The 24,699-nt window shown below is 37.7% G+C and overlaps 1 protein-coding gene across 7 annotated transcripts in view; it reads right to left on the reverse strand.

Moving 5' to 3' along the window:
- lrrfip2 (leucine rich repeat (in FLII) interacting protein 2) overlaps nt 1-1,984 on the reverse strand; it is a 66,872-nt gene extending 64,888 nt beyond the window's left edge. For 3 of the 7 annotated variants that reach the window (XM_038281405.1, XM_038281406.1, XM_038281404.1), the window contains exon 1: nt 1,793-1,984. The gene's annotated coding sequence lies outside the window, so the exon portion shown is untranslated. The remainder of the gene's footprint in view (nt 1-1,792) is intronic. The other 4 variants (XM_038281408.1, XM_038281409.1, XM_038281407.1 and 1 more) reach the window with 2 other exon arrangements.
- Between the last annotated feature and the right edge of the window lie 22,715 nt (nt 1,985-24,699).

Raw genomic sequence — 24,699 nt, forward strand, 5'->3', positions numbered from 1 at the left:
AGATCTGGGAGGCTTCTTGCTGTCTGCTGACATTCAAATAATGGAGGTCTATGGTGACCGAGGCAGAAAGGTCCATAAAAGTCCACAAAAAACGTGTCAATATTCCTCCATACTGCTCGTCCAATGTATTCCAAGTGTCCTGAGTGGGTAGCGTCCAGCATTTACTCGAAACGAAGTCATTTAGAATGTTTTTAGAGCATAAACAGTAGTGTATAGGATTTCCTGAAAGCGCGCACATGCGCAATCACGACGCTACGGAAGCCGGCAGACCAAACCAGCGCATTCAGCTCGGCAAAGAACTCATGCTCTTCCTCAACACTGAAGTCCTCAGACATTTTTCTTTCGTTGTTTCTTTCTTTGCACAGGTAAACAGCACATTTCTTCTTCTACGCTTGCATTATCGGCAGAGCAGACGCTGAATGCGCACTTTCATCTGGTTTGGTCTGCCGGCTTCCGTAGCGTCGTGATCGCGCATGTGCGCACTTTCAGGAAATCCTATACACTACTGTTTATGCTCTAAAAACATTCTAAATGACTTTGTTTCGAGTAAATTCTGGATGCTACCCACTCAGGACACTTGGAATACATTGGACGAGCAGTATGGAGGAATATTGACACTTTTTTTGTGGACTTTTATGGACCTTTCTGCCTCGGGCGCCATAGACCTCCATTATTTGAATGTCAACAGACAGCAAGAAGCCTCCCAGATCTCCAGATGCATTTGAGATATCAAAAAAGTACTCCAGAGTGTTGTTCAGCATGGGGGTGAGTAGAAAATGAAGGCTAATCATGCTTTGGGTGTACTATTCCTTTAAGTAGTTTTTGGAGGACATACTTTTTCACTTTTACTTGAGTAAAGAGGTCAAGTTGATACTTCAACTTTTACCAGAGTGTTTTTAAACTGCAGTATCTATACTTCTACTTAAGTAACAAATGTGTGAACTTTTGACACCACTGGTAAAGTGCCTTGAGATGACATGTGTTGTGAATAAATAAACTGAATGAATGATACAGACCTATAGATATTCATGTTTCCCTGTAGGAACATTAATTGTCCTAGCTGTACATTAATAAAATGCCTGATGACGCGGGTGAGTCAATGGATCCAAAGAAAGGTATGAGCTCTCAGTGGAAATATTTAATGATCTAATTCCTTTGGATTGAAAACTCAGAGCTACAGGTCTAAAACGCAGCTGATCAACAGAAGAGTAGCTAATGAATTAAAACAGCTGCAGTTTAACATTTCTAACAACACCTTCCATCTGAATCTCCAGGAAATGGTCGGAAAGGTGTTAAACCAACACACCTAAACGAAACTACAATCAGCTGGTTTTAACTGGACCGTTAAGGAATACAAAACGCTAAAAACAAATGGTTTGTTTCCTATCATTATGGGAATAAACTACCATACGCTTGATTCAACCTTTGGTTAAATATACAATTAAAAATAGTTGATGTTAACGTGTTTAGCCACACAGCTCCTTGAAGCTAAATGGAACAGCTAACTAGCATTCCTTCCTGCTGGAATAAACCTTCAAGTTTCTTTTTTTAACTCTTCCTGTGGGTTTTATAAACCTTAACGCTTTAATGACCGAAAATCCCTCCGATATGAATAAAAAACAATCAACAAAAAACAAGAAAACACCCAACTAGGGCCCAGAAAGAGAAATAAAAGCTGAGCGGTTAACAAAGTTAGCAGCGAGGCTAACCTGGACTCCTGAGAGTCCGAGCCAGGGACAAACTGGGACTCATTCTGCCGTCATTTTTTCCAAGCCGAAAATTCAAACTTTACCTTTACGACACTTTGGGGTAAACCGGTAATCCTGCCGGGGTTTTTGTCCTCTATCTGCCGGTGCTTTGGGGCAGAGCCATTCGGGTTAAGTTCAGAGAATGGTTGTGTTTTTGTCCCCTCTGACAGCTGTCATCAGTCCGCCTTTCTTCGCTCCCCTTCAGCTTCCACACCAGCGAGCTGAAAAGGTCCCGGATGTTAGGGAAAAATTAGGGTGTGATGCTGCCTTCAGGAACAGTTGGGAATTTTTTGTTTTCCTAAACTAGTTTTGGTTACTTTCCCCTCCTTCATACAGGAGGCCTTATTAACAACTTTCGTATTGAAATCTCTGGAAGAACTTTGCTCTTATATAGGAAAATTTTGTTTTTTCTTTTTCTAGACAATGGAATGCTGAGTTGTTGTTGTTTTTTTTTTTGTTTTGTTTTTTTTTTCCATCATGAACCTATGGTGGTTATCTACGGAAGAGGATTAGGGCCACTGGAAAAAAAGTAAACTGATTTTTAAATTTTATTTCAGTTTAACATGGGAAAAAAGTCAGAATTCTGAGATTAAAGCCAGAATTCTGACTTTTTTCTCAGAATTCTGACTTTAATGTCAGAATTCTGACTTTTTTTCTCAGAATTCTGACTTTTTTATTGTCAGAATTCAGTCAGAATTCTGAGAAAAAAGTCAGAATTCTGAGATTAAAGTTAGAATTCTGAGATTAAAGTCAGAATTCTGAGATTAAAGTTAGAATTCTGAGAAAAAGTCAGAATTCTGACATTAAAGTCAGAATTCTGACTTTTTTCCCATACTATACTGAAATAAAATAAAAAAAATCAGTTAACTTTTTTTTTTTCCAGTGGCCCTAATCCTCTTCCGTGGTTATCTACGGAAGAGGATTAGGGGCACTAAAAAAAAGAAAAATGGTGACCTATTTTTTAAAATTATTTTATTTCAGTTTAATATGGGAAAAAAGTCAGAATTCTGACTTTAATCTCAGAATTCTGACTTTTTCTCAGAATTCTAACTTTAATCTCAGAAAAAAGTCAGAATTCTAAGAAAAAAAAATCAGAATTCTGAGATAAAAGTCGGATTCTGACACTTATTATACTGAAATAAAATCCAAAAATCAGTTTACATTTTTTTTTTTTTTAGTGGCCCTAATCCTCTTCCGTAGTTATCCTGTCAAAATTCAACACCCCCAAATGCAAGTACAGACAACAAAAACCCAACTTTATTTATTTGTATAATGACACCGTTGCTTACTTTAAAATGCTGAAAAACTCTCAAACCCAAAAGGCATTAACGACTATTCAAAGCTCTTCTTTATGAATCACCCCCTGGCTAATATTGATTTTTTTTTCTCCTTTTTGTATATGTTCTGTGTACACCTCTTTGAATACAAAATAAATTATTCATTAAAAAAAAGAAGCAGATTTTTTATTTAAAAAGCAATTGTTGATTGTAGTAATTGAAATGCATTCTTTATTTTTATACCTTTACATCAAGGATAACATAAAATTAACAATTACAACAGAATCATATTTGTTCCTTGAATTATTTTAAGATGATCAGTTTTCTAGTTCATTTAAATGCAGTTAAAGCTCCTACAGACATTCATTGTTTTATAAAATAGAAAGACATGTTTTACTATTATTGTGAAGGAAAAGGGAAATAATGTATAAGTAACAACATTTTTTACATCTAAATCTGAGAAGTGCTTACCTGAGTCATTGCGCTGTAGATCTTACTTTTAGTGGAATTGGATGTCTTCTGGGATATCTTTCTAAATCCCAACACTGAAATTGTGGCCGAACCTTTTCTACAAAACTCTGTATTCAAATTGAAATTGGAAAACATCAGCTTTCACAGTTTATTAAGGGTCTGGATGAGACAATTCTGATAGACTAGGATGGATGGCTAGCAACTAATTTTTTATTAATCGTTAACTGGAGTATAGAGACTCTAAAACATGCCTTTAGCTGAAAGAGCAGCCAAAAAATAGTAAAAAATTATACATTTTGTATTTAAGATTTTTTTTTAATTGCATCTGTCAATATCCAGAACTCCACAAGTTTCAAATTTTGAGTTTTACTTGGTTTAATTTTGTAAAAATTCTTCTCTAAGGAATCTTTGGCTATACGATTATTAATCGGAAAAATAATCGACCGATTAATTGATTTGCAAAATAATCGTTAGTTGCAGCCCGACTTTTAACAATAAACCAACAAGTTTAGAGGCTGAATACAAATGGATTACACTTTTAAGTTTTGAATTAATAAAAGAAATCTTGACAGTTATGCAAACATTTCTTTCAGTTCAAAATGTTGCACCACTTTCTGTAGGTCTGTTGGTCAATTGCATTTGGTGCAACAAACTTGTCTTTTGCAAGACATATAATGGGACAATAAAAAAAATATATGTTTTTTGGCCTAAATTAATACTTGAATTTCAGACATAATTAAGTCATCAAGTTGACAATTTTCAACTAATGAAAATAAGTCAAAAATAAAACTCTGTGACAATCTGAAACATACCTAGAGTTCTTAAAAAATCAAAATAAAATGGTCAAACTGTTACTGCTGACAAATAAGGCCTGCATTCACTGCTGTGTTGCCTGCAGGCTGAGCATTTCAGAACTATGATTGAGTTTTCAATCATATTCTGATAAGGCTCCAATGGTGATTATGACTATACATGCAAACTGCTACATCATCATTACAACAGAAACTCTAAACGTCTCATTAAGAACAGATGAAACCCGAGGGGGTTCACTTTTACATGTTAAAAAAGCGGAGATAAAATGCATTTCATAGAAAATACAGTGAAACTTCTGAACACAAATTGAGTTTTTCTAAGCAGAAACTGTGTTTCTTGCATTTGTGGAACAGGAAATATATTAAAGGAATAGTACACCCAAAACATGATTAGTCTTCATTTTCTACTCACCCCCATGCTGAACAACACTCTGGAGTACTTTTTTGATATCTCAAACGCATCTGGAGATCTGGGAGGCTTCTTGCTGTCTGCTGACATTCAAATAATGGAGGTCTATGGCGTCCGAGGCAGAAAGGTCCATAAAAGTCCACAAAAAACGTGTCAATATTCCTCCATACTGCTCGTCCAATGTATTCCAAGTGTCCTGAATGGGTAGCATCCAGAATTTACTTGAAACAAAGTCATTTAGAATGTTTTTAGAGCATAAACAGTAGTGTATAGGATTTCCTAAAAGCACGTTCACGAGTCTACGGAAACCGCGGCAGACCAAACCAGATGAAAGTGCGCATTCAGCGTCTGCGCTGCCGATAATGCAAGCGTAGAAGAAGAAATGTGCTGTTTACCTGTGCAAAGAAAGAAACAACGAAAGAAAAATGTCTGAGGACTTCAGTGTTGAGGAAGAGCACGAGTTCTTTGCCGAGCTGAATGCGCACTTTCATCTGGTTTGGTCTGCCGCGGTTTCCGTAGCGTCGTGAACGCGCTTTTAGGAAATCCTATACACTACTGTTTATGCTCTAAAAACATCCTAAATGACTTCGTTTCGAGTAAATTCTGGATGCTACCCACTCAGGACACTTGGAATACATTGGACGAGCAGTATGGAGGAATATTGACATGTTTTTTGTGGACTTTTATGGACCTTTCTGCCTCGGGCGCCATAGACCTCCATTATTTGAATGTCAGCAGACAGCAAGAAGCCTCCCAGATCTCCAGATGCATTTGAGATATCAAAAAAGTACTCCAGAGTGTTGTTCAGCATGGGGGTGAGTAGAAAATGAAGGCTATATGTTTTGGGTGTACTATTCCTTTAATTAAAACTGCAAATTTAATTTAATTCTCACAAAATAACCCCAAAGCAATTCAAAATCAAAGTCAATTTTAGTGTCACATCTTTAATCCCATATCAAATTATTTCTGGATTAATTGTTTGTTGAAATAAATACGGAACTATAAAAAATAAGGACATTAAATACAATATCTCTAAGGACTCAATCTCAAACTAATGCTTGCTACAATATTTTACTTTAAAATGGCCCAGAAGGCTTAACAAATAGAAAATAATTGAAAAAATATATATGTTTGGGTATACATGTAGAAGCCTCCTTTTACATAAATATTGCAATTTTATTTAAAACACATATTTTTTAAGTTAAGGTCGGTAGAGTAGCTAAAATGAGTGAATATAATAGCAGCAGGCGGTAGTATGGTGCAATAAAAAACACTTCCAGAGGTACTTTTATTTTTAACTTGCACAGCAAATGTAACGACTTCCTTCTCAACTTTCCTAATTTGGAAACTGCTCTCAAGATGCAATGCATACCTTGTCCACATGGAGGCACTGTTGGATAATGATGGTCTATAGGTAATCAGCATTTGAACACATACAGCAACCTGAAAACTATTTAATAGCTTGAAAAGACCCTTGTTTTTGTCAAACTTTTAGAAAGCAAAAACATTCATTTCCAGATAAATCAAATATCTGAAATCTTTTTTTCTTGTTATTGTGATGATTATGACTTATAATGAAAACTCTATATTAAGTGTTTTGAGAAGCTATAAGGAACATAACAGATAGCAGAATCAACAACCCAGATGTCCTTAAGGCTGTTCTCATAGCAGCTATGAGACATAACATTACCTCTAAGCAGGGCCAGAGGCTGATCGCCTCATTGCCCACCTGAAAAAGAAGCCCTAGCCAAGTACTGACTGCATGTATTTATAATCACTTCTTTGGAGACTATTTCTATATTTTATTGATTCTATTTAATGTTCTAATTTTCTAAGACTCTTAAGTTTTGGTTGTCATTATCTGCATATTTGCCATAATTATGGAAAATGCAGGAAATAAAGGCTTGAAATATTTTACAGCTCTTTTATTTTACTATTTTACTGTAATATTTTTCTCTGTAATGATCATACACTGAAAAATGGCTTTTACTTAATCCTATTTAGTTACTTTAACACAATTGTTTAATGTTAGCAGGGTAGGACATTAAACAATTGTATTAAAGTAGATAATATGATTAAGTAAATGCAAAAACGGTCGCATTTTTTCAGTGTATATATGTGTTGAGTGAAAACAAATATAGATAATTCTGATGCACCTGTACATGCAAATTTTAATGAAGACATTTATTTTTTTCTTTAACAGTGTCCTGTCTGGCGATGTGGCGATTGCCATAGTGTATAGTAAGAGGAAAAACAGAAAAAAAGTAGAAAAGATAGAGGAGATAAAAGGGAGATAATGATAAAATGTCTTCAGTCTGCTTCATCACCTGCAAAGAGATGTAAAAAGAACAGCACAACCAACAGACATGGTACGAGACATACAATAAAGTAACACCTAGATACTAACGCTGAAGTAGTATTATTGCTCTTTTTTTCATCTCGTTACAGGTGATGACTGAAAATGTTTTGTCATTATCTCCTTTCTATCTCTTCTTTCTTTCATCTTTTCTCTTTTTTTTCTTTTTCCCTTTTTCTTCTTCTGTTTTTCTGCTCTATTTACATTGCAGTGTCCATATAAACTGTAAAACTCCCTGCATAATTATAATAAAGCAATTTATATGCATGAAACAAGTGGAGCAGTATGGCAATTGCCATACTGCTACACTTGTGAAAGTAAAATCTGTTGGGCTCTTTTTGGCATCAAGACAATTATTCTTATTGCCACATTGCCAGGCAGGACACTGTTAAAAAAAAAAAAAGAAGTAGTATTATTTAATCTGACATGTTTTCTGTGTTACCTGAAGATAAGAACATGGGCTTTCTGTATGGAAGTGAATCTCTGAGTACCTGGAACCAAGCACCTGTAGTTGTTTATGAGAGTGCACTTGTGCATGTAAAGTTTATCCAAAGAAAAAATGCTCAATGATGTGTGTGTTGGTGATGGGCTTTAATTGAAACCTTCTGAAAAATACGAATAGTGAAAACTGATTGTTTACTTTTTCCATGTCCGCTGGTGGTGCAAACCAGAAAAGCCCTCTATTGACGTCAGTACTGGAAGGATGCTAACATTAGATGCTATCACCACTAATTCCTCTGTTCTAACCAATCAGCTACTAACCTGCAGGACATCAATAACCTATAGTGTCAGAGACCATGGTAAATGAAATGTGGAAAACTGTTAATTTTGCTAACACTACACGTGCATGTGCAAAAGTACGGAGCCCCTCTGATGACATGGTCAAAAAAATGTTTTTATTGTGGCCACGAAGTAGTATTTCGTGCGCACAAAGTAGTATTTCGTGGCCACGCAATAAGTTTATCGTGTGCACAAAATACTATTTCGTGGCCACGCAATAAGTTTAAGGTGCGCACGAAATACTTATTAATAATATTAACATCATTCCTGGACAATTCAATTCAGTTTATTTATATAGCGCCAAATTCACAACACATGTCATCTCAAGGCACTTTACAGTTCAACCAGATCATACAGTCAAATTGATACAAAGTTTTCTATCTAAGGAAAACCAGTTGATTGCATTGACTCAAATACAATCCCCCACACTAAGCATGCTTGTAGCGACAGTGGAGAGGAAAAACTCCCTTTTAACAGGAAGAAACCTCCAGCAGAACCAGGCTCAGTGTGAGCGGCCATCTGCTGAGGCCCACGGGGGTTCAAGGAGACAGAAGCAGAGATACAAAAAGCAGCTGTAAAAGGCGGCCCCGTCCAGGAAACACACAGCCAGGCAGACGAGCTCCAAGGCAGCTCCCATGCCAGAGGACGAAGAGAGCACATCCACTCAGTCACGGTCAGAGAAACAGGACCACACTGGAAAACAGGCCGATCTCCAACATCTATAAACAAGGGTGTTGATGGAAGCAGCACAGCTGATGTTTCTTTCCTGGATGACGTCACAGCCAAACAGGAACAGACGAGGCAAAGCTACTCTGAGGAAAAGCAGAGAGAGCAGAAGGTTAGAGATTGAACTAACAGATTCTGCAGAATAGGAGAACAGAGAGAGAATGAAGCAGAATGATGAAATGGGGGTCCCTATATCCTCCAGCAGTCTAAGCCTATAGCAGCATAACTATAGAGATAGCTCAGGATAACCTGAGCCACTCTAACTAGAAGCTTTATCAAAAAGGAAAGTTTTAAGCCTAGCCTTAAAAGTAGACAGGGTGTCTGCCTCACGGACTAAAACTGGTAGCTGGTTCCACAGGAGAGGAGCCTGATAACTAAAAGATCTGCCTCCCATTCTACTTTTAGAAATTCTAGGAACCACTAGTAAACCTGCAGATTGAGAGCGAAGTGCTCTGTTAGGAACATTAGGAACAATCAGATCTCTGATATAAGATGGAGCTTGGCCATTTAAGGCTTTATATGTGAGAAGGAGGATTTTAAATTCTATTCTGGATTTAACAGGAAGCCAATGAAGAGAAGCCAGGATAGGCGAGATATGATCTCTCTTTTTAATTTTCATTAGAACTCTGGCTGCAGCATTTTGGATCAGCTGAAGGCTTTTAACTACAGTTTGTGGACTTCCTGATAGTAAAGAATTACAATAGTCCAGCCTTAAAGTAACAAATGCATGGACTAGTTTCTCAGCATCACCCCTGGACAGGATATTTCTAATTTTTGCAATGTTCCTCAGATAAAAGAAGGAAATTCTAGAAACCTCTTTGATATGGGATTTAAATGACAGGTCCTGATCAAAAATAACACCAAGATTTTTTACTTTATTATCTGAAATCAGTTTAATCCCATCCAAATGAAGTGACTGGCTAATCAGTTTCTTTTTCAGAGACTCTGGTCCAAAGACTATAACTTCTGTTTTGTCTGCATTCAGGAGCAGAAAGTTAAGAGTCATCCAGGTTTTTATGTCTTGAAGACATGCCTGTAATCTATGTAATGGGTTAGCTTCATATGGATTTATAGACAGATATAGCTGGGTATCATCAGCATAACAGTGGAAATTAATCCCATGCTGTCTAATAATTCTACCAATTGGGAGCATGTATAAAGTAAAGAGAATTGGTCCTAGCACTGATCCCTGTGGTACTCCACAGGTAACCTTTGAGCGTGTTGAAGATCTATCATTAACATGAACAAACTGAATTCGATCAGATAGATAAGATTTAAACCAGTCTAGAGCTGTTCCTTTAATTCCAACAAAATATTCAAGTCTTTCTAAAAGAATATTATGGTCAACTGTATCAAATGCAGCACTAAGATCCAACAGGACGAGCACAGATACAAGTCCATTATCTGAGGCCATGAGAATATCATTAGTGACTTTCACCAGAGCTGTTTCAGTGCTATGATGAGCTCTAAAGCCAGACTGAAACTCTTCAAAAAGTTCATTATGGTGGAAGTGATCGCAAACTTGTTTGGCAACTACTTTCTCAAGAATTTTGGATAAGAAAGGAAGATTGGATATAGGTCTATAATTGACCAAGTCATCTGGGTCAAGAGACGGTTTCTTAAGCAGAGGTTTAATTACAGCAATCTTAAAAGCTTTAGGTACCTATCCCTGTAACAGAGATAGATTAATCACATCTAAAATGGAGGAGGAGATTAAAGGGAATACCTCCTTAAATAACCTGGTTGGAACTGGATCTAACATACAAGTTGAAGGCTTAGATGAAGACAATAATTTTGCTAATTCAGAGAGTTCAACTGGATCAAAGCAGTCTAAACCCGGTTCAGATTCCATGACTACCTCAGGTACAATCACGGATAGAGGAGTGCTTATGATCTTATTTTTAATAAGATCAATCTTATTTATAAAGAATCCCATAAAATCATTGCTGCTAAGAGCAGGTGGAATGGACGGTTCAACAGAGCTATGGCTCTGGGTGAGTTTGGCAACTGTATTAAAAAGAAATCTAGGATTATTCTTATTCTCCTCTATTAATGAGGAGAAGTATGCTGCTCTTACTTTACAAAGGGTCCTCTTATACAGCATTAAACCATTTTTCCAGACTAGGAAGGACTCCCGCAGGCCTGTGGAGCGATATTTTCTCTCCAGTTTCCTAGCATTTTGCTTCAAAGTACGCAGCTCTGCATTAAACCAAGGAGCAAGCTTTCTATTTTTAACGGTTTTCATTTTCAAAGGAGCTGCGTTGTCTAAGGCAATACGCAGAGAACTAGCAACCCCATCAACAAAATCATCAACCTGTGAAGGTTGGGTAAGCAAATCGAGCGCGCCTTCTCTAAGGTCTAAGGCGTGCTCGATTTGCTTACCCAGTCGGTCTCCGCCAGTCACGTGACATTTGTTGCTAAGACGCTATTTTAGGTGGAAAAGGCGTAGTGTAAACAACCGCAGCATAGCTAAACGAAGGACTAAAGGCCCGTTAACATAGCAGCCTGTCCAAGATAAGTCATTACAGTTAACATAAGCCTGAAAACAGGGGCAGATTTATTGATATTATTAATAAGTGTTTCGTGCGCATGTTAAACTTATTGCGTGGCCACGAAATAGTATTTCGTGTGCACGTTAAACTTATAAGTTTAACGTGCACACGAAATACTACTTCGTGGCCACAATTAAACATTTTTTTTGACCATGTCATAAGAGGGGCTCCGTACAAAAGTCTTATTCTCATCTCTACAAAATAAAACATATATATGTATTGGTATGAAAAGGGTCTAAATGTGCTCTATTTATTCATTTTTCCTCCTAAAATGAATTAAGTAGGATTGTAAATGTAAAACACCAGGTGAGGAATCCTTTAAACTGTCTTTTACAGATGCTGAAATCAAATAAAGGTAACATGAAATGAAGAAATGTTAAACCATCACCTTCATGTCACGTCATGTATCACAGTCTTTCAACAAAGATCATGCTGAATATGTTTAATCTCTGCAATGTGGCTTAATTTCGAGCAGCGAAAACGATCAAAGGTAAAGCGTTTTTTTACAGGAGACCTCCAGGACCCGCACGGTAATTTTGCGATTAACCCCATTGCACTGCACATGTGCGAACACACATCCCCACAACCTTCTTCTCCTCATCGCAGAAAGCCAATGCTAATAACTGTTTTCCCTCTGATCACCCTTCTCCGTCTGTGCTCTCCATTGTGCAGAGAGGATTTAGTGGAGTCTTAACCTTAAGACATCTTCAGCCCCTCTGTCTCCATGCTATCACCTCCGATTACTTTTCTATGCAGTCATCACTCTAAACATGCCAATTAAATGTAATTTACAACCAGATTGATGCAGAGATCGTATCTAAGCAGAAGGGAAACACCGAGAAGAAAAAAAAATCGAATCTATCATCCTGTTGATAAGATTTAAACAGCGTTTTAACTAAATACAGTAAGAGAATGAACTACTGTGTGACTGTGGGCTGGGATTGAAGTAAACACTGTGCATGTGGTCGGACAAGCTGGAGGTGGAAGCGGTGGAGGGAAACAAAGGGCCTGAAGGCAGCCAGACAGTGCTTAACTGTGTTTGTCTAGTTTTATGGTCCTTTTAACTCTCAAACACTCGGCGTGTTTTCTTTAGGACGGACAGTCGTGTACTCAGCTGCACCAGATCTGGACGTCCCCCTGTCTGTCTCCAGTCAAGTCTGTCCTCCACTGCGTCCTCACCAGTGTGCATGCAAGAGGGGGGATTTATGTAATTTTACATGGCAGTCAACACTAGTGGGTGGACAGTGCTTATGAGCGTATCCCGCTGTGCTAACAGGACTGGATGAATTGTTAACTGGTCTGTCTTTAAGCTTGACCGTCCACTGAGAGGGGGGTGAAAGCCACAGAGCCTCAACTTGTAATTACCCCATAGAGAGCTATGCTTCTCCCTCTTTTCCATCTCCTCTGGAGCCTTTTGAAGATGCTCCATAGGGAGCTGGTGGTAATCAGGACACATGACTCATTGATTACATCTCTGCCTTCTTCCAGGAACGCGGCTCAAAGAGGGGACGCAGCAGGGGGAGGGCGGTGTCCTGTGCAGACAGGCTGGTGTTACAGATGCAGGGTGGACACAAAGACCTGGGCCTCAAAACCATTTTGGATCCCATAAACAGTGAGATGTGCATTGTTCCTCGGGAGGTTTGCCCATTTTCTCTGCGTAAGTGGCTATTCATTGCTGTGAGGAGTCAAGAGGAGCGTGCATATGTCAAGGGGGAGGCATAGGTCTGCAGGTTTCTCCTTCATTAGTGCAGCCATTAGGAGTCAGAATGCACCTGGTGCAGGCTTGATCAAAAGATAAGTATTCATTTCTGTCCTTCACAAACCAAAATCTATTGCAGTTTCCATTTAAAGCAAGGGCAGTTTATCTTTCATTCACAGGATAATTGACTTTTGCGTTACATAGCACACATTATATAAAACAAAACACCATAGAAAAATAGTAAATCTTTAAGAATCCCTTTAAATTACAGTTCAATTAGAGAATAAATAAATGAAAAAAAGTAACTAATAATAACCTGACATGACATTCTGAGTTATATTGAGATGGTAACTCCGAAAAAGGTTGAAAAGTCAAACAATTAGACCTCAGTTTTTGTTTATTCTTATTTTAATTTATCTTTTAAGGTATGTCTAGCATAAGAATATTCACATATATCTCCATTAGATCAATAAATGTCTCCAGACATAATGAAAAAAAGGCAAAATACACACAGAAAAGCACAAGCAAATGAGAATAATAAACAAAACAACTAACAAACAGTAATATACATATAAAAAGGGGAAAAGTACATCAATAAATACAAATTACTGAAGACAAATAGTGATTACAATAACTAAGGAGGAGGTTTAGTTCAAATTCCATATGTCTCTTAATGTTAACAATATTATTTTCCACTAAACGGTTTTTCTCTTTAAATATAAAACAAAATAGCCCTTTTTTTCATATGTCATCATAAATAGATTGCCTTAAAATCACAGCTATCATCACAAACTGAATGATTCTACCCTGAACTGAAGACTTTGTTTTTGGGGGATGAATTTGGCTACCAAAGACATGAAAATGGGCTACCATCAGGGGAGTCACTCTGCAGACTTTTTTCTATGAATTTTGATTGTTTTTCCAAACCCAGCTTCACAGCTCAGAACTTCTCCATTTCTAGCTTTGAATTGAGAAAAATCTTCAGATAAAGGAAGATAAAAACTGCAGTCCATTTTTGGCTCATGATAGAAATGGATCTTTGGCCTTTATGGTGAAGCTGCAGTAAACAGTATATTGATCCAGTCTGTTTAAAAAGCAACTGTTCCTCCAAACCTTTTATCTTTAGGAAGCTGAGGAGTATAGATAATGATAATGCTAAACAAACAAGAAAAACCAATATGAAGCAACAGCTTCCAGTCCTCTTTAAAGGTAAAGTCAGGTCACATTCAGGATACAAACTCCCTAAAGTACTTTAACTATAAAATTATTACAGAACTTTCAATAAATGATCAGTGTTTTTAATTAAGAGCAATTTTCATTTGAATGTGCTTTACTGGTAGCCTCGTGAGACCATCCTGATCTCGCGAGCTTTCAAGGTTTCACTCGCTAATCAGTCTGGAGACTCTCCGTTAAAGAAAATTTGGAGCCGTTCACCAAACGAACGTCCAATCAGCGTTGGCTTTGAGGCGGGTTGAGGTGTGACGCAACGAGAAGCGCGACAGTTCAGTCTGAAGAACATGGCGGCTTCAGCCGATGAAACTAGCGTTAGCGTGGCTATCGAGCAAATTTTATCAGAATTACAGAGTATTTCTTCACTGAAAGAAGAGCAAAACACTGCTCTGGAGGCTTTTCTCAGAGGAAAAGATGTTTTTGCTCTTCTCTCGACTGGTTTCGGCAAGAGTTTGATCTATCAATTGGCTCCTCTTCGTCATCGCTCTGTTAGTACATCATATGCTTCGTTGATCTGATTGGTTTATTTGGCCTGTCTATCACCAACATAGGCCAATCAGCTGACCAGTATTTTCGCCCCTTCCCAAAATTACTTCAACGGAAGGTTTCCAGATGGATAAGCGGAGCAAATCCATCTGGAATCAGGTTACTTTACTGGAGGCGTCCATGTTTGTCAAAGAACACTACTGCCACCTACTGGTTTGTGACGTCACGGTGTGTTATTGGCTGTTGATCAAGTCCCACTGCTGTGTTTTTTGTGCCCTATGCGAAGCAGAGAGTAAAGGATTAATGGTGTGTTTTTTTCTCTGGCCAGAAGTTCGATGGCAAATCCTCCCTCTTCAAGTTGACAATCCAACGACGAACCCGTCGTTTGAATAACTCTTTTTTTTTTTTCACTTTTACCCGATGTATTCCAGCATCCAGCTGCCATGCACGTGGGCATTACAAGTTTCACTATAGCTCTGGTGAATTTCAATGGTGAAGTCCTCTGGAAATCTTCAATAATTGTTGTTGATTGCAGATGTGTCTAGTAGTTCCCATTGATTTAGCTTGTAAAGCGGGGAGAATGGCGCTAGGCTTACCGCACCGTGACGTCACTGCTGGAAGATGGCAGGAGGGAGGGGTTACTATATTTGGGCAAAAATGGCCGCTTCCAGGTTCAGCGATCACGACGAAAAATATTGTTTATATTTTTTACTGATTAACACTAAATTCATTAAATCACAGCGACATACTTTCTTTTAGATATCAATAATGATCCATTGGTTATTCATTGCTTACCGGACTTCTCCTTTAAGTCTGAGCAAACAAAGGCTTGGAGGAAGTGAAGCCCATTGGACTCCATATAAATCCAATTCTTAGAACAATGGTTCTGTAACCAAATCCTTCCCCAGAATCCACTAAAATCTCAAAGTATCCCCATGATGGCATTCTTTTAAACTCACAGTTTCACTATTTGACCTTTTCTGTAAATTGTGTTTTAATAAAAAAAGGAGATTAAAAAACAAACTCCATGCATCAGTGCTCGAGCCTTTATAGACCAAAGTGTTTCATTTAGGTTTTGTCACTCTTTCATAATAAAAACAGTTTATACTGACCCTGTCAACACATTATCCCATTTGAGTCGGGACGGAGAAGGAGCCATTAAATACTCCAGGAGAAGCAATTTACACTTAAAATAAGAAAACACAATTGCATTGTCTTATTTCAAGTGCATATTATCTAATTATCTTATTTAAAGAGTAAAATTACCAATTCCATTGGCAAACTATCTCATATACCTACTCAAATTCAGAGTGAATGCACTTAATTTAAGAAAATCTTTACTTATTTCTAGATCGTTTTTGCAGTGTGGATTAAGGAGAAAGTAGCAGACATACAAAACTAACATAGAAGCAATGATCTAAGCAATGATCTATAAATACTTTCTACAGTAGAAAAGGTAAGTAGCAAACTAGCTCAAAGAAACAGTTAAGCAGAAGAGCTCTGAGCCAGTTTTCATGTCAAAGTAATGAAAGAGAGCACATATCACTACAAAAACAATCTAGAAATAAGTATGAATTTCTTAAATTAAGTGCATTTATCCTTACTTTACATTCAGCGTCTGCTCTGCCGATAATGCAAGCGTAGAAGAAGAAATGTGCTGTTTACCTGTCGGAGGAAGAAACAACGAAAGAAAAATGTCTGAGGACTTCAGTGTTGAGGAGGAGCATGAGTTCTGAATGCGCACTTTCATCTGGTTTGGTCTGCCGCGGTTTCCGTAGACTCGTGAACGCGCTTTCAGGAAATCCTATACACTACTGTTTATGCTCTAAAAACATTCTAAATGACCTAATTTCGAGTAAATTCTGGACGCTACCCACTCAGGACACTTGGAATACATTGGACGAGCAGTATGGAGGAATATTGACACGTTTTTTGTGGACTTTTATGGACCTTTCTGCCTCGGACACCATAGACCTCCATTATTTGAATGTCAGCAGACAGCAAGAAGCCTCCCAGATCTCCAGATGCATTTGAGATATCAAAAAAGTACTCCAGAGTGTTGTTCAGCATGGGGGTGAGTAGAAAATGAAGGCTAATCATGTTTTGGGTGTACTATTCCTTTAAGTAGGTAAATTAGATAGTTTGCCAATGGAATGAGTATTTTTACTCTTAAAATAAGACAATTAGATAATATGCAATTGAAATAAAACAATGTAATTGTGTTTTCTTATTTTAAATCTAAATTGTCTTGTTCCTTTGGCAAAATGTCTCTTTTACCTCCTCAATTTAAGAACAAATGCACTTATTTAAAGAAAAAATGACTTATCTAGATTTTGAATTTTTCCAGTGTATACATGCTGGTGAAGATTCTCAGTCATCCAGGTCAAAATCATTCCAAAACATTTAAAAAGCAATCGACTGGACTAAGTTTCCAAGTTTGAAGACGTTTTGCTTCCAATCCAGGAAGCTGTTTTAATTGAATTGAAAGCCTCAAACTTCAAACTTGTTTTTCGGTGGCGCATTGGTTTCCTGTCAACCTACTTTACAAAACAAAAAAAAGTAACAAAAAAAGGCCACTTGTGCCGTAAAAAAAAAAAAAAAATAATAAAAAATTGAAACAAAACCCAGTGTTTTTTTTTATTTTTTTTACTTTTTTGGAGAACACATACAATTAGCCATAGTAAAAATTGAGCACATAGCTATGTCTAGGAAAGAAACAAGACTTAACAATGAAAATCAGGCCCAGCTCTGTCATCTAAAACCAAAGGTGTTGATGGCAGCATCCCAGCTGATATTTCTCTCCAGGGTGATGTTACAGCGAAACAGGAACAAAGTAGATGAAGCTACTGGGATCGGAAAAAGCAGAGAGAGCATAACGTTAGAGATTCAATTCAATTCAATTTAGTTTATTTAAATAGTGCCAGAACACATGTCATCTCAAAGCACTTTACAATTCACAAGAGTCAAATTTGATTGTTGGATTGAATTAACAAATGCTACAGAAAGTGAGAATACAGATTGAATGAAGCAGAATTAAGAAAAGTGGACCCTATGTCCTCCAGCAGTCTAAGCCTATAGCAGCATAACTATAGAGATAGCTCAGGATAACATGAGCCACTCTAACTATAAGCTTTATCAAAAAGGAAAGTTTTAAACCTAGCCTTAAAAGTAGACAGGGTGTCCGCCTTACAGATTAGAAAAGGTATATGTTATGGTATAACCTTATGCTGATCTACCATATGAAACTTTCTTCAAAGTTTGTAATTTTGAAGAAATGTAAACTGGACTTTTTCAAAGCATTGTATGGAGAGATCCTAATGTGGTTTAAGTACCCTTCTTTTAGCAGAGAAAGAAACATCTCTGGTTAATGGAGTGGTCAAAGTAAGTAGACCATAAAGGGGCCATAAAGATGTCTTTTGATGTCTCTGACCTTGCACCGTGGACACCTGTAGGGTCGAAGCTGTGCGAAGCGGACGAGCAGAGATCATTGGGTCATTACATGTCGACATACTTTATTAGACCCTAAGGTAAAGCTCAGGGCCTGAAACCTTCTGACTGACAGCTTTGTTCAGAAGTTTCATGGTGTTTTGAAAATGCCTCCCAGATTTTTGACCTCTCGCTCCACACACACACAAACAGAACGTATTAATCACTCAACTGTCATGAGTGATGTATGCTATATGGCTGCTGTTTGTACAGAATTGTCCTTTGGCAGTCATGCATTGTGGATGCCTTGGTTTTTCTCAGGTCTCTGACTCATCCACTTTCCTGTCCCTTCACAAGGAGCTTTAGTGATGTCGGGTGTGCTGTTCAGGCCTGTTCAGAGGGTAAAGCAAGAGGCAGGGGAGCGTGGAGCTGCAGACAAGCTCCATATACTCACACACACGCACGTCTTTGTTGATAGCCACGCAGCAACAACTCTTACGGGAAAAAGTTCTGCAGCAGAGAAAGTTAAAATGCCGGTGAGGCAGATCTGTCCACTTGCTTAGGATTTGTAGAGGGGCTCACCAGGTCTTTATCTCCTCAGGGGTTGTGACCTTTTGTGCTGCAGAACATATGTCAGCATGCTTCCTCTGGTTGTTAGCCTCCACCCTCTTGTGGATGTTTACTGATAACATTTGAGGCACTTAAAGTCAGCATCTCTATGCAAAAAAAAGCAAATCATAAATAAGGTGTGGACACCTTGTGCTTTCTTTGTGTCTTTGCAGGATTTAGTGCTGCATGAGGTTTACCCCAAACACTTAGGGGAGTCTATAATTCCTTATTTGCTTATGTTTAGCATCTTCTTGCCTCCTGGCTTGTGTGAAGAGAATGAGTGGACTAATCAGGGGTCTTTTGAAGGGTGGGCTGGGCTTGTTTACCAAGCGGCATTTGGTGACAGGGTGTCAGAGGAAAACTTTCTCACACCGTGAGGCAGAGCTCTAACGCCAGAACTCATTCAGACGTGTCGTGTTTGTGTGAAAAGAGGAACTCGTTTTGCCACTCGCTGCTTTGTGCTGTGATAACAAAGCTGATCCCTACCCAGACGCTTTTATTCTGAAATCATTTCTATTCCAGTCGTAAACATCTGTCTGCTTGCTCCGTGTTTTGTTTTGACAGCATAATGAATGTCATTATATGGTGACAACTGGTACTTTAGGATATAATGAGAACAATTATATCACTCGCCCTGCAATCAGTAGAACAACAATGCTATAGCAACTTTGTAATGTTAGAAAAAGGTCTTTCACCTTGAACATTATGAAATTCATGGAGTCGTTTATTTTTTTCCCGATTTCTGTGTTTTCCATTAGGATTGTAGGGAGAAAAGTTCTCCAGGGCTATCAGATTATGATGACATCTATTGCCCATTGCCCCCTTTCTCTGTGTTTTGACAGACTGAGGTCTGGACTTTAACTAGGCCATTTCAAAGCTCTCATTTTGTTCTCATTGAGACATATGATTTTTTTTTTTTTTTTTTTTTTTTTTTTTACAGTGTCCTGTCTGGCAAGGTGGCAATAAGAATAATTGTCTTGATGCCAAAAGGAGCCCAACAGATTTTACTTTCACAAGTGTAGCGGTATCGCAATTGCCATACCGCTCCACTTGTTTCATGTATATAAATTGCTTTATTATAATTATGCAGGGAGTTTTACAGTTCATATGGACACTGCAATGTAAGTAGAGCAGAAAAACAGAAGAAGAAGAAGGAAAAAGAAAAAGAAAAAAACAGGACAAAAGATGAAAGAAAGAGGAGATAGGAAGGAGACAATGACAAAACATTTTCAGTCTGCTTCAACACCTGTAATGAGATGGAGAAAAAAAAAAAAAAAAAGAAAAAAGAACAGCACAACCAAAAAACATGGTACGAGATATACAATAAAGCAAACACCTTGAAACTATCACTAAAGTAATATTATTAAGTCTGACATGTACTCTGTGTTACCTGAAGATATGAATGTGGGGTTTCTGTTTGGAAGTGAATCTCTAAGTACCTGAAGCCTAGCACCTGTAGTTGTTTGTGAGGGTGAACTTGTGCATGTAAAGTTTTAACCATAGAAAAAAATGCTCAATAGTGGTTGTGGAGAGCCGGAGAGGCACACCCCCCAGAGCACTGAGTCCAGCGCCGGGAGACCCAAAGCCCCAGGCGCCCAAGGGGACCCCAGAAGCGAAGGCACCAAGGCGGGGCCAGCCCCGGAAATCAGACCCCACCAAGGCAGGAGGAGAGACAGCCACGAGGAAGCCCCCCAGCCACCGCCATGCCGGCGCCCCGGGGAGCCGCGGGGACGAGTCCGCGGGCCCCGCCGGCAGCCGGCCACCCCGAAGTAGGGCCGGGCGCCGAACACCAGCCCCCCCACGGCGCCGACCGAAACGCCCCAGCCCCACAGAGCACCGAAACACGCCCCGCCCCCCCGCACCAAGCCCCGGCGACCGGCCGCAACACCCACCGCGACCGCACCACCCAGGAAAACACTAAGACGGCCCCGCCCCCGGCCGGGGCCCATGCGCATCCGCCGCGAACCATATGAGACATATGATTTGATGCAGAAATGTATCTGCGTTTTTAGCTTTCAAGCATAAATTGGACCCAAACTGATTTGCAGGTATTCATGTGTTTATTGGCGTTTAAGTAAATTCTGGTTTTGTGTAAAGAACATTAAACTCAGATACATTGGAAAAACGATCTAGAAATAGGTAAAAATGTCTTAAATTAAGCGTTTTTTAAGCTGGAAACTTAAAAAATACTGAATTACAAAAAACATTTAAAAAACAAACATGTTTTATTGATATATATATACAAAAAGTAATATTAGGAACTATATTTATAAAACATTATAATGGGCAAGTAAAAATTGTTTCTGGGCAAACGAAATGTGAAAATAAATAAATAAATAAATAAATAAATAAATAAATAAATAAATAAATAAATAAATAAATAAATAAATAAATAAATAAAATTAAGCGTATTTAACCTTAATTTGAGTAGGTAAATGAGAAAGTTTGCCAATGGAATGAGTATTTTTACTCTTAAAATAAGATAATTAGATAATATGTACTTCAAATAAGACAATACAATTTTGTTTTCTTATTTTAAAATTAAATTGTCTTGTTCCATTGGCAAAATGTATCTTTTACCTCCTCAATCCAAGAACAAATGCACTTATTTTAAGAAAAAATGACTTTCTATATTTCTATTTTTTCCAGTGTACACTGGAAAAACGATCTAGAAATATGTAAAAATGTCTTAAATTAAGTGTATTTACCCTTAATTTCCATCCATCCATCCATTTTCTTTACACGCTTGTCCCAAGTGGGGTCGCAAGGGGTGCTGGTGCCTATCTCCAGCAGTCAATGGGCGAGAGGCGGGGTACACCCTGGACAGGTCGCCATACAATCGCAGATTTACCCTTAATTTGAGTAGGTAAATTAAATGATCTGCCAATGGAATTAATATTTTTACTCTTAAAATAAGATAATTAGATAAAATGCACTTGAAATAAGACCACACAATTGTAATTTCTTAATTTAAATGTAAATTGTCTTGTTCCATTGACAAAATGTCATTTTTACCTCCTCGATTCAAGAACAAATGCACTTATTTTAAGAAAAAATGACTTATCTAGATTTTGATTTTTTGCAGTGTAAGAAGGTTTTGAAGATCTGTTTTGTTTTCAACCTTATATTTTTTATATGATGGCCAAAAGTTTAAGTACGCATTACAGGATTTTCTGAGATGTTAGGCTTGCTTGGATCTTCTCTTTGGAAATAAAAAGGCTTAGTGTTCCACAACCCTACTTCTTAGTCCAGGCATACCAAGAATATAGGAGGCTGTGACACAACCACTGCTAACCAGAAATAGGTCTTTGGGATATTATTGAGAGCAATCTCACATAACGCAACAAATAAACAATAACAAACACTACTGATGTCTTTCTGGGTTCATAGCAAACAAAGACTACAGATAATGGAATTTCAATCAATAAGGCTTTATCAGAAATGCTTTAGGTTGACTTTACAACCCTTTGTCCTCTTTAGCATTAAAAACATTTTTTATGCTACATTAAACAAGCCATATAATTACCAGTCAGCTTAAACGAGACTTAATTGATTAGCAAACATTAGTTGCACTTAAAGCAGTTTCTATGGTATCAATATTGCATGCAGTGATGCTACGATGCTGTCCAGCTCTTCAAGAACAGTTTCTCTCTTATCTCATAATTATTATAAAGATATATCTATTTTAGCTTTGCTGCAGCTGCTTCAGGTTTTCTGCTGACTGGTACTTTACTTCCAAATATTTTTTTTGTGTATGCAATCTATAAACAATGTAACTTAAATCAGATTAGATAGATTTCATGAATGAATAAATGTGCATCTGGGTGTTTATTGTTGTGCATGTCATGTTTTTGTATCAAACAGAATTTTGTTTCTACGGTACATGATAATTATTAAAGGTGGAAATTATTCCTAAAAGGTCCTGAAACTGTTGTTTTTGTTTCTATTTTTTTTTGCAATGAGAAAATCTTTCATTTCCTATCAACTGTAATCTGTGAAAATGACTCATTAGAAGTCAAAATGTGCAACATTCACCACTTTAGTTACACTTTAAATATGAAATTATTATATACTAGTCATTAAATGATAAGTGTTTTTAATTAAAACTCATTTTCATTTGAATGTGCTTTACTGGAGGTATCTGGTGTTTGTCACAACGCGCTATTATCCAAGTCATCTTGAAAACATTCTTCTTCCAAATGTTGGCTACATATTACGTGTTTTTTCTCTGGCCAGAAGTTCGATGGCAAATCCTCCCTCTTCTAGTTGGCGATCCAACGACCAACCCGTCCGTGGAGGATCAGGAATCAGAAAGGTGGAATAACTCTTTATTTTCACTTTTACCCGATGTATTCAAACATCCAGCTGCCATGCACGTGGGCATTGTCAGTTTCACTATAGCTCTGGTGAATTTCAATGGTGAAGTCCTCTGGAAATCTTCAATAATTGTTGTTGATTGCAGATGTGTCTAGTAGTTCCCATTGATTTAGCTTGTAAAGCGGGGAGAATGGCGCTAGGCTTACCGCACCGTGACGTCACTGCTGGAAGATGGCAGGAGGGAGGGGCTACTACATTTGGGCAAAAATGGCCGCTTCCAGGCTCTGTGATCAATGAAAATGATTACTGATTAATGCTAAATTCATTAAATCACAGAGGTACAGAGGGCTACTCTCTCGATGACTCTCCCCGCCTCATCCGACGACTGGGCGGTTGCACACAGGATTGATGGGTCTCTTTCCCAGTGGCCCGATAAATTCTTTACTTCATGTGTAAAGGCAAGTAAAAGCGTTAAGCTTCCGCTCGGTTCACAAGGCATTTGCTTTTCAGAACTTTCTTAACAATAAAGCTGGGAGGACAAGGACTGAAGAGCCAAACAACAAGACAGGGAGATAAATCCTGGACAGTGAAGAAGCATTGGGTTGGAATTAAAGCCTCTCATTAGGCCACAGAGTCATCCAGAGATGAAGGATGGGATGCTGCAGGGGGCCTCAGTGTCTGCACAGTTTTATAGATGTGTCAGAGTGCTGGGAAAGTGTGCTCTAGTAAAGGTTTGCATTCATTTATAAATACAACTCTTTAAATATAAGATCTTTAAGCTTTTTCACTGGAAAAACGATCTTGAAATAAGTAAAAAATTCTTAAATTAAGTGTATTTATCCTTAATTTGAGCAGGTAAATGAGATAATTTGCCAATGGAATGAGTATTTTTACTCTTAAAATAAGATTATTAGATAACGTGCACTTGAAATAAGACAAAGCAATTGTGTTTTCTTATTTTAAATGTAACTTGTCTTGTTCCATTGGCAAAATGTGTCTTTTACCTCCTCAATCCAAGAACAAATGCACTTATTTTAAGAAAAAATTACTTAACTAGATTTAAATTTTTTTCCAGTGTTGAAACAAAATCCACACTGCAAAAACAATCTGAAATCAAGTAAAAATTTCTTAAATCAAGTGTATTTACCCTTAATTTGAGCAGGTAAATAAGATAGTTTGCCAATGGAATTAGTTTTTTTTACACTTAAAAAAAGTTAATCAGATAACATACACTTGAAATAAGACAATGCAATTGATTTTTCTTATTTCAAATGTAAATTGTCTTCTTCCATTGGCAAAGTGACTCATTTATCTCCTCAATTCAGGATAAAATGCACTTATTTTAAGAAAAAATACTTACTTAAATTTTCATTTTTTGCAGTGCAGAAAAAAATATCCTGTTTTTTTCTTTTATTTATTTAAAATGAAGCTGCTTTAGAGCCTGAAGCATCCAAGCGTTTTTTCAATACACCCAAATTCCCTGCCAGAAAATACTGCAGTAGAATGTTTACCCATTAGCATGTGACCTTAAGCTCAGGAATAATTGGATATTGCTGCAGGGCGATGATCCTAAGTTGTTACCACTAAGTGGAGCATAAGCATTCGTTGGGTTAGGGTGCAATTATTTCCTCACATAAATTTGACAACGGTTGGCCTAGTAAAAAAAAAAACTGTTTAAAAAAATACATTCTTTATTAACTTGGCAAAGTTCCCCAGGAAGGGTAATGAAATGGACAATCGGCATGAGCAGAAAACTACAGAAGTGGTGCAACAGGTATGAGTGGAACTTAAATGGGTCTGT

Source organism: Cyprinodon tularosa, unplaced genomic scaffold, assembly GCF_016077235.1.
Source record: "Cyprinodon tularosa strain WSP-4 unplaced genomic scaffold, ASM1607723v1 ctg170, whole genome shotgun sequence".
Lineage (NCBI taxonomy): Eukaryota > Metazoa > Chordata > Actinopteri > Cyprinodontiformes > Cyprinodontidae > Cyprinodon > Cyprinodon tularosa.